This window comes from Trachypithecus francoisi, unplaced genomic scaffold (genome assembly GCF_009764315.1).
Source record: "Trachypithecus francoisi isolate TF-2019V2 unplaced genomic scaffold, Tfra_2.0 Lachesis_group0, whole genome shotgun sequence".
Lineage (NCBI taxonomy): Eukaryota > Metazoa > Chordata > Mammalia > Primates > Cercopithecidae > Trachypithecus > Trachypithecus francoisi.
Genome location: NW_022681453.1, coordinates 136,383,579 through 136,395,163, shown reverse-complemented (window position 1 = coordinate 136,395,163; position 11,585 = coordinate 136,383,579).

The following is an 11,585-nucleotide window of genomic DNA, read 5'->3' as shown; positions in this document are numbered from 1 at the left end:
CACCGCAGGAAGCTGGGGAGTGAACGGTGGTTTGTCAGCCCTTCATCGTGGCTGCGTGGTCCTGGAGAAGTGAAAAATCTGAGACTGCAAGGGGGCTTCCAAGGCTCCCCCCTCCCTCCACCATCCAGGCAGGCACAGCTCTGAGCTCTTCTCTGTGGCAGCATTTTGTTCCCTCCAATTAACTGTACATAACAACAAGGAGTGAAACCAAGTAATTTAAGAAATAATTTATCATATTCAGTTCACCATTAACAGCCATCTAGTGTTTCCTTTGCCCTCTTAAATGAGTCTTTGTTCTGATGCTCAGCTCTTCTGTGTATTCCATAAGCTTTTAGTGAGTGCCTCTTCCCCCTCCCTCCCTCTCTGCCTCCCTCCTTCCTCCTGCCTCCTGCCTTCCTTAAGCTTTGAAGCACAAGTGTCTTGCTGGAAGCAGTTGAGCCTTCTCCCATCCAACATCTTTTGTCCCAGTTAATAAGGAATTGAATATTAATTTATGAGCATGAACTCCAGGCTGGGTGTTGAGACATACAGAGAATAGGATAGTCTTTGCCCTGAATCAGCTTTCAGCCCACCCAGGAGATGAGGCTCATTCACCAAGAAACAGGGAGGGGAGGAAGGAGCACATAGTATTTGTCAGTGTCATTGGCTGGGCTACTGGAGCCCAAGAGAAGTCAGATCTTGCTGTGAGAAAAACTCCGTGGAAGAAGAGGGCTTGAACCCGTTCTGAATGTTGGTATGGATTTGGAAAGGAAGTAAAGAAGAGGGCAGCTCATATAGGGGTCCAGCAGGAGCACAGATGTGGCTGTGGGAATAAGCCTCTGGCATGAGGGCAGGTGAGACGAGGACATAGAGGTGAGCCTTAGCCAGGCCAGGGCCCAGTTAGTAAGGCCCTTTACCTGCCTGCTTGCTCTTTTGTCTCCGCTTTGGGATCACCTGGCCTGTGAGCCCCTCTTTCCTTACCTCTAGGGTAAAGGGAGTCCAACCGTCCAGAATAGATTAGGTGGTGTCCTCAGAGACGTTTTAGGTTTTAGAGTGTGTTTCTTTCACTTGTCTCTTCTGCTGAGCTCTGTGTATGTGTGTGTAAGCCCAGGAGGTCAACGCTGCAGGGAGCTATGATTGTGCCACTGAGCTCCAACCTGGGCAGCAGAGAGAGACCCTGTCCCTTAAAAAATATAAGAAAAAGAAAAGAAAAAAAGTGTGTGTAAGTGTATGGGTGAGTGTGAATGCACAGCTGAGCTCTCAGGGACACACATCAGACATTTACATCTTTGGATTTGAGCCATGGCAGCAGGGTCTATAGCTTTGAGTTGCTGAGGCCGTGAGACCCTGGATCCTCCGCTGGGGCTTTAGTAGCAGCTCTGCCTCTACTTCAAAGCCTGTTAAGCTGCCTGATGGTGGAAGACGTTTCTAGGGATTGGGAGATCAGGAAGTCTGGGTTTTCAGAGGGGCTGAAAGAGTACCCACACATGCCCCTCCTTTTGAGCAAGGTCCCAAAGCTCTGTGGTGGACAATGAAACCTTCATGGTCAGGGTGTGCTCATGGCCCATGGTGCTGACCTCTTCTCAGAAGGCAACATCATGCTGAGTGCTATAGGGAAGGGGTCTTGCTGGTGTCCAAGGAGCCTAGAGGCTAACAGTCTGGACTGCCCAGAGCATGGACCACAGATGATCCAGGAAGAGTGAGCTAAGCAGGGACCCCGAGGGTCTGACTCTCTAGACACCTATGAGCAGGCACACACAGTCACCTCAAGGCCTCTTGAATAGTGTCTGAACGGCCAGGCCTCAACCAAAAAGTTAACTAAGATTTCCAGTATCTATTTTTAATTTCTAAGATTAAATATAAAATTGACAGCAAACTAAAAAAGAAAGATACCTTTAATTTCAAATTATGACAATATAATGCGCTGGTGACATATTTCTCTACTAAAATTTCTTTTGGAGAGGGCATATTATTTGAAAGAAATATTCAGGTAAATTGAGTGAGATAGAAAGTAAGATCCCAAGGGCATGCATGCAAAAATTACAGGGGGTGACATCTTTAAGACTGGAAACAGTATTGAAATTTGTTTCATTCCTGAGAGGAAAGATGGCAGGAAATTGAGGTGAATAGATACAATCGAGGGTCCAGTAGGGTTAGGGAAGGCCAAGAGAGATCCCCCTTCTTGCTATGGGCTGTGCAGTATAACCCTCCTCCGCTCTCTCCCCTACAGAAACACGCGGGATCTACGGTGCTCATAATGCTTTCCTGAGAGCAGGCTCTTTGAGGGGCCAGAAGCCAGGGGCAGCAGGAGTGGATACAGGAGACGGCAGAGAAACAGGCAGCTAACATCTGCGCTGCAGATAAAAGGGAGCATTCAAAAGATGGCCACACGGGCGGGCAAGCCTGGAGGTTTCGATTGGACCACCTTATGTGGGAGGTAGACTCGGGGGCGGGGTTGTGTTCTCCATTTTAAAGAGAGAACCGTGCCTTCTTAAGACTAGGCTTTGGCATTAAGCAGTTACCTTACGGTGGAGTGAGGAGCTGATCCTGTGATATCCAATTATGCTGCTTCTGAACTTGAACTTCGGTTATCAGACAGTGTCTCTTTTCTTATGCACATTGTAAATTCATTTCCAGAAGCTTTTAAATTTGTTCCAGAAATACCAACATGCACTTTCTGCCTAGTCAGGAAAAAACAAGGCAAGCTGAAATGACCAAACACAGGGAGCATCACAAGGCAATCCTCCCTTGACTCTTCAAAGGACACTAAACTGTAGCCCCCAGACCACAGGGCCAGGGATGGCAGCTTCACAGCCAGGTCAGACATGTGTGTTTCTTCCTGTCACTACAACTCAACTCCCTCACTCCCTGTGTTCCCTAAGGAGGGGCCGTGCGGGCAGCTGATGTCACAGCAGGTCGCTGAGACTTTGTTCAAAGCTTAGACCTGTTCCTCCCTCTTATGTGCTTGGTGGTGCTGCCCCTTTAAGATTTTTCTCCTCCTTCCTCTCCAGTAAGGGCAAACCAGGAAGAATGAAGCCAGGGTAAATTGAGAAAATATTTGAAGCCTATTAAGAATGGCAACAAGTTTATGGTGATTCTTAAGTTAATTATATCCTTTTTGACTTCCAGCCAGTCCCTTCGCTGGGCCTCCATGTAGACTTGGCCACCTATCCTAGCCTCAGTCTGGCAGCATGCCTGCCTGCCTTGTTCCTTCTCTTCCTGCCTCCAACCACCTCTTCTCTGCACCCTCCTGCACAAATAAGTCAGCAAGCCACTGCAGCTGCTACTTGGGGCTTAAATGTGGTAGGTAGGGGCTGTGATGGGCATAAATAATTTGGAGTGTGTATTTGTATCTGTGTGTGGGGTAGAGACATGGTAGCTAGTGGGAGACCACATATATAAACACTATTATCACAACCATATGCATTTATTTTCGCATGTACTTTACATTTTATAAAGTGTTATCTCCTGATCATTTAAATACATGAAAACTTTATGTAGTAGATGTTATCAGTGCCATTTTCTAGATGAAGAAACTGAGGCTCAGAAAGTTCCAAAGGAGATCGTACAGCTATTAGGTGGCAGAACAAGGTAGGCTTCAGGCCAGGTCTTTGATTCTGTCGTGTGTGTGTGCATGTGTGTGTATGTGTGTGATTGTGTGTTTGTGTGTGTATGCATGTGCGTGCACGTGTGTGCATATATGCATTGTGTACATGTATATGCACATGTGTGCACTTGTGTGTGTGTGCATGTGTGTGCTTGTGTGGGTGTGTTTGCATATATGTGTGTGCACATATGCAAGCACGTGTGTGTGCGTGTGTGTGTGTGCATGTGTGTGTTGGGGGGAGGCATGGGTATTTTCCCTCTACACTATTACTGGTTCCCAAATAACAATAAAGTTGTTCCTTTGTATAACATTTTAGAGTATACGAAGGGATGTTTTGACATACTACCTCATTTAATCCTTAAAACATTGCTATAATGTTGCTATCTCATTGGGGGTTTCTTTAGGGATTGCTTCTCCCTGGTCCACCAGGTCGGCAGAGGCAGCTGACCTCCGTCTCTCTAGTCTCTGTTGAGGTTCAGAGTGAGGCCCCTGAGCCAAGTGGGGCCACTCAGTCCCTTCCCTAGGAATTTTGTGTCTGGAAATGAGAGAGAGCAGCATGTAAACATGGTGGTTGAGAGTGACCATTTTCTATCAGGTGTACTAGGATCAGAGAAAACCAGTGAACACTGAGAAAGGAGAGCAAAGAGGCTGTAGACTAGCAACAACTGCAAGACATAAGGAGACACAGATCTCCCCATACTTCCTATAGGTCTTCATTCTTCGATTCTACTCCATAAGGGTCAGAAGCTTCTCTCCCCTTGAATTCTGTGTGACACCCATGTTCTCTGCCAGTAAGGTTTCTTTTATACTTATACTAGCTAGGGTTAGTGTTCTGTTCCAAAAGAATCCTCAATACTATATATTAGAATTGGAAGCAGAGTGAACTAAATACTTAGAATAGGTACAATGAATGAATAGTGGAAGTCAGAGGATTGAGCAGTTTTCACTGTTGTGTTGTAGGAGCTCTCATGAGTTGGGCGTTGATGCCTTTGGTGAATACTGACATGTGTGAGTAGCCCTTTGGTGAGCCCTGGGGAGGGGAAATAAGAATATGCAGGAATCATCTTTTAGGAAGTTGCTCAGTCTAGCAGGTGCTGTGGCGTCCAGGCCACATTCCAGCAGCCCACCTCTGACTCCAGCTAAAGCTGTGGTGGACAGTTCCCTTGCATGCTGACAGCATATCACCTCAAGAGTCTGCCTTGCTTCACTTGGCTTTTCTGTCTCAGCGCTTTCTCCAAAGCCATGGGAGCTCTCTCAGCCCATTAACAAGCATAGCCCAGGGAAGGAAATGAACCCCTGAGAGTAGAGGGTCTGCTTCCAAGACGACTTACTCATATGGCTGGTAAGTTGGTGCTGGCTATTGGCAAGAGGCCTCAGATACTCCCCACGTGGAATCTCTGTAGGGCTGATTGAGTGGCCTCACAGCATGGCAACTGGCTTCCTCCAGAGTGAGCAATCCAAGACAGCAAGACAAAACATGCAATGCCCTTTATGACTGAGTCTCAGGAATTACACATTGTCACTTCTCCAATATTCTGTTGGTTACACATGTCAGCCCTGTTCAGTCTGGGATAGAACCACACAAGAAAGTGAATTTCAGGAGATATGGATCATTGGGCTGCCTTGGAGGCTGGTTACCATGACATCTCTGACAATAGGGAATGTAAGCCAGAGGATTAATGTTTCAGCCTCCTAATATTCAAGTACATTCTACATGGTTCCCCAGACAGTCTCTAGAGAGGCTGAGCCACAGTTAGCCATATCAGTAATCATCTCAAGTGCACACCCCTTATTGGCTTTTCCTTCTTAACTTTCCATTGCTCACTCCCTCATTCCTGTTTCCTGAGATCACTTTCCAAATGAACTCCCACACTGAAGTGCTTGTCTAATGCTTCTGGGGGAACCCAAACCAAAACACAAAGGCAATATCGAAAATAATTTTGAAACATGAAAGTATGCAATGCACTGCACAAACATGGTCAAGAAAGGCTTCACAGAAGCCAAGTAGAATAATAGATACCAGAGGCTGGGAAGGATGTAGAGGGCAGTGGTAGGAAGAGAGATTGGTCAGTGGGTACAAACATACAGTTAGGTAGAAGGCATAAGTTCCTTTTTTTTTTTTTTATTATACTTTAAGTTCTAGGGTACATGTGCATAACATGCAGGTTTGTTACATATGTATACTTGTAGAAGGCATAAGTTCTAATGTTCAATAGCAGAGCAGGGTGACTATAGTTAACAACAATGTATTGTGTATTTCAAAGTAGCTAAAAGAGAGAATTTGAAATGTTCCCAACACATACAAATAATACATATTCAAGGTGATGGATACTGGCCCAGATACTCTGACTTGGTCGCTACACATTCTATGCATGCAACAAAATCAAATATACCCCATAAATGGGTAAATTATTGTATAGCAATAAAAATGTACAATCCTTGCTACTCTCTCCTCTTACCTTGCTTCGTCTTTTTTTTTTTTTTTTTTTTTGGTAAAATACTCCTACCTCAAATTATGTAATTTATTTGTTTTGTAATGAATGAATGATCTGTAATGATAATAATGAACTATGACATCAACAAATGTTAATTTCCTTTGTTATGTGAAACTGATACACAAATGGTGTCCCTCTGGTTCAGATCTCTAAAGTGAAGTCAGGGAGCCATTCTAGGCAGGACTGACGACCTGCAACCTTGCAAACAACAACAAAAAAACCCCCAGAAACTTGCCTCGAATTTGCAACCTTGACAGCAACATTCTGGAAAGCAGCTGAATTTCACCAGTGCTGCAACTTCTGAACAGAAACAACCAATGATCTCAGGTACTAAGCCAGCTGCCTCTACCAATGATATATATATTTTTCAAAACAACTTGCATAATCATCCTCAGCTTCCTTTTTAAAAAAATTGTTTTTTAGGGACAGGGTCTTGTTCTATTACCCAGGGTGGTGTAAAGTGGCACAGTCCTAACTCACTGCAGTCTTCACCTCCAGGGCTCCCATAAGTCTCCTGCCTTAGCCTCCCAAAGTGCTGGGATTGCAGGTGTGCACCACCATATCCAGCCCTCAGCTTCCTTTTAAAAACCCGTACTCCCCTCCCTCTCTTTGGAACACAAGTTGACTTCTGGTTGAATCTGTGTCTTCCAAATTACAATTCTTAAGACTCCAATAAACACCTTGTTATATGGGGGGGAAAAAATAGAAAAAGAAAAAGAAAGACTTCACAGGAGCGGCAGAAATTCAGAGATTGGGAAATGCAGTGAGAAGAAAGGCCAAGAGGAGAGCACTGCAACTTCAGCAAGACTCAGTGGCCACAAGGCCTGGCCAGGGCAGAGAACAGAGAAGAGTGAGATGTGGCTGGGACAGGGGTGGTCAGGACAGGGACAGCCTACCAGGAGGGAACTGGAACAGATTGTCAATTGTGAAGGCCTTCATGATGGTCAAGGTGAGAGGTGAAAAGGGCTTGCACTGGGCGAAGCTGGCTGGAAACAAAAGATGGGAATGAAGAAAACAGATCTTACAAATATTGTCTTACAGGGGCCTGGCAGGGCCTCCTTCCCAGGACCAGATAAATAAGATTGAGGAGGCCGGGCGCAGTGGCTCAAGCCTGTAATCCCAGCACTTTGGGAAGCCGAGACGGGCGGATCACAAGGTCAGGAGATCGAGACCACCCTGGCTAAGACGGTGAAACCCCATCTCTACTAAAAAATACAAAAAACTAGCCGGGCGAGATGGCGGGCGCCTGTAGTCCCAGCTACTCGGGAGGCTGAGGCAGGAGAATGGCGTAAATCCGGGAGGCGGAGCTTGTAGTGAGCTGAGATCCGGCCACTGCACTCCAGCCTGGGCGACAGAGCGAGACTCCGTCTCAAAAAAAAAAAAAAAAAAAAAAAAATAAGATTGAGGAGCCAGGACTGGGTCTCAGAAAGGACTACGAGGAGGTTAGCAGTTATTTTATTTATTGACAAACAATTATTCAGCACCTGTTAAGTGACATGCACTGTTTTAATCATGGCACGGCAGTGAACAAGATCATGAAACTCTGTTCTCAATGAGCGTGCTTTCTGTAAGAATCTACTAGGAGTCTCCATTAGAACCCTGGAGGAAGTGCTTCCTAGCCACGGATTCTGTGCTTCCTCAGAGCTGTCTCTGCAGAATCAGTCACAGCCAGTTCTTTTTGGTTTGCTTACTCTCAGTTTCCCCACACAATGCTCTGTTCACTTTGGCTGTTCACTCTTCTGCATGTTACTCATCCTACACTGAACGTTGCCCATTGACATCTGCTTATTTGCATGGACGGCAGCAGTGGCACACATCAGGGAAACAGAAGACTTAGTGGTTATGCCTAAAGTAATCAAGAGCTTGAGATGGTGCCAGTGTCAGGCCTGCTGTGTGAATCAATACAAGTTCAGGTTTGAACTCCTTGGTGGTATGCAAGAGATATTTAAGGCCATGCAAAGCATTCCTTCAACTTTGCTTCCACTTCTTCCATGGTCCTCCTGTTGGCAATACCACACCTTCATGAAACCACTTGAGGTTGTCTGCACATGCTTGTACCTCCAGGCCTGTGTGCCCTTGCTCCTGCTTTTCTTGGAAAGCCCGTCCCCACTTTCTCCACCTGTTGAGTTCTTAGTCATCCTCTATGCTTCAGTTTAAATCTCACCTCTTCTTGGAAGCCATCCCAGAATGAGTTGCCCCCGTCTCACATTGTGAAAGCCTCTGTATCTTACTTGCAGCTCCTTGATGCTCTCTTGCTTTTTTATGGTTCTTTCGCAGCACACCTGTTCTTTCTCATGCAGCAGACTGCATGCTCCTCAAGAGCTAAGGTCTTGTTTTGATGTTTTCAGGACACAGCATGGTGCTCTGCAGTAGTGGGGGCTCAATGATCATCTTTGCTAAATGAGCAGATGGGCAGTGTAGCTGCCACTAAAGCTGATGTACCTTACCTGGCCACTGATGCTGAAGCCAGACTCCTCATCAGATGGCAGAACTGAGACTGGCAGGGTCTTGCTGTCTGCTATCACCAAGGGAGGGCAATGTGCTGTGTGGCTCCAAGGATGCAAATGTGGGGGACCTCCTGAACGTGTCTGATGTTGACATCCTCTTACAATGTGGACTCAACACAGGTGTTCTGCTCCATGTGTCAGATGCATGTTTTAATTTCCCACAGGACAGAAAAGTCCTGAATGCAAACCCCATTTAAGTAACCTGTGTGTGTATTATTCTTTGTCACTTAAGTCTTTACACTTGGAATCATTTGCATTTACCTTAAAGAGGAAGCTAGAAAGATTCTTTGGAACTTCAGGAAGTCTGAATGTGACTTAAACATGACTTAATTGTTTAGAAATTAAAAACAAATTTTTTTCATAAGTTATTGGGGTACAAGTGGTATTTGGTTACATGAGTAAGTTCTTAAGTGGTGATTTGTGAGATTTTGGTACACATATCACCCGAGCAGTATACACTGTACCATATTTGTAGTATTTTAATCCCTCACCTCTCTCCCACTCTTTGCCCCGACTCCCCAAAGTCATTGTATCATTCCTATGCCTTTGCGTCCTCATAGCTTAGCTCCCACATATCAATGAGAACATACGATGTTTGGTTTTCCATTCCTGAGTTACTTCACTTGAATAATAGCCTCCAGTCTTATCCAGGTCACTGCAAATACTGTTAATTCATTCCTTTTTATGTCTGCATAGTAATATATGTATATCACAATTTCTTTATCCACAGTTTAATCACACAGTATTTCATATATATACACATATATATACACATGTATATACATATATACACACACACACATATATATCACAGTTTTTTTATCCGCTCATTGATTGATGGGCATTTAGGTTGGTTCCATGATTTTGCGGTTGTGAATTGTGCTGCTACAAACATGCATGTGCAAACACCTTTTTCGAATAAAGACTTCTTTTCCTCTGGGTAGATACTCAATAGTGGGATTTCTAGATCAAATGGTAGTTCTATTTTTAGTTCTTTAAGGAATCTCCACACTGTTTTCCACAGTGGCTGTACTAGTTTACATTCCAACCAGCAGTGTAGAAGTGTTCCCTGTTCACTGCATCCATGCCAACATCTACTGTTTTTTGATTTTTTATTTATGGCCATTCTTGCAGGAGTAAGGTAGTATCACATTGTGTTTTGATTTGTGTTTTTCTGATCATTAGTGATGTTGAGCATTTTTCATATGTTTGTTGGCCATTTGTATATCTTCTTTTGAGAATTATCTATTCATGTCCTTAGCCCACTTTTTTTCTTTTTTTTCTTTTTATAGAGTTTCATTCTTTTGCTCAGGCTGGAGTGAAGTGGCATGATATCGGCTCACTACAACCTCCACTCCCTGTGTTCAAGTGATTCTCCTGCCTCAGACTCCTGAGTAGCTGGGATTACGGGTGCCTGCCACCATGCTCAGCTAATTTTTGTGTTTTTAGTAGAGACGGGGTTTTGTCATGTTGTTTGGCTAAGGTCTCGAACTCCTGACCTCAGATGATCCATCCGCCTCAGCCTCCCAAAGTGCTAGGATTACAGGTGTGAGCCACTGCATCCAGCCCTTAGCCCACTTTTTGATGGAATTAAAAGAAATCATAGATGACACAAACAAATGGAAACACATCCCATGCTCATGGATGGGTGGAATCAATATTGTGAAAATGACCATACCGCCAAAAGCAATCTACAAATTCAACACAATCCCCATCAAAATATCACCAACATTCTTCACAGAATGAGAAAAAACAATTCTAAAATTTATATGGAACCAAAAAAGAGCTCACACAGCGAAAGCAACACTAAGAAAAAAGAACAAATCTAGAGGCATCACACTACCTGATTTCGAATGATACTATAGGGCCATAGTCACCAAAACAGTGCTATAAAAATAGGCACACAGACCTATGGAACAGAATAAGGAGCTCAGAAATAAACCCAAATACTTACAGCCAACTGATCTTCAACAAAGCAAACAAAAACATAAAGCAGGGAAAGGACACCCTTTTCAACAAATGGTGCTGGAATAATTGGCAAGCCACATGTAGAAGAGTGAAACTCGATCCTCATCTCTTGCCTAATGCAAAAATCAACTCAAGATGGATTAAAGACTTAAACCTAAGGCCTGAAACTACAAAAATTCTAGAAGATAACGTTGGAAAATCCCTTCTAGACATTGGCTTAAGCAAGGATTTAATGACCAAGAACCCAAAAACAAATGCAATAAAAACAAAGATAAATATCTAGGACCGAATTAAACTAAAGAGCTTTTTCACGGCAAAAGGAACAGTCAGCAGAGTAAACAGACAACCCACAGAGTGGGAGAAAATCTTCACCATCTATATATTTGACAAAGGACTAATATCCAGAATCTACAACGAACTCAAACAAATCAGTAACAAAAAAACCCAAACAATTCCATCGGAAAAATAATATTTTTAAAGAGTCTACATTTTAAAAGGCCAGGGCTCTTTAAGATAATGGATTTAGAGGCCTCTTACCTTTTCAAACGCACACGTTGCATTTATGTAAGCAGTGTTTATTAACTCTAAGTACCTCTCTTATTATTGGGTCTTCTCTTATTCTGAGAGTCACTGTGAAACCGGACAAGGGCTTAGAATTTCTGATCCCTGCTTCAAAAACCCAAGCCATATGCTCCATGCCAGGCCAGATGCTGATCCCATGTCTGGTTTCAATTCCTCTCCAGAGGACCTGGGTGTTGGCTTAGTAGGGGGAGAAAAGCAACCAGGCATTTTTCCTCTTAAAAATCCACAGATACTTCAATGTAGTGTTTGCTGAGTGTTTTTAGAGCTATTATCGCATTTGCTTCTTAACAGTAAAAAGATTTGAAAGAACTATCATATTTAACATGGAGAAAACTAAGGCTCAGGAAACTAAGTGATCTGTCCATTATCCTGCAGCTGAGAAGTGGTAGAGCTGAAACTAGTATTCAGCGCCCCTTGTGGCAGCACCAAAACTTCCTATTTCCCATC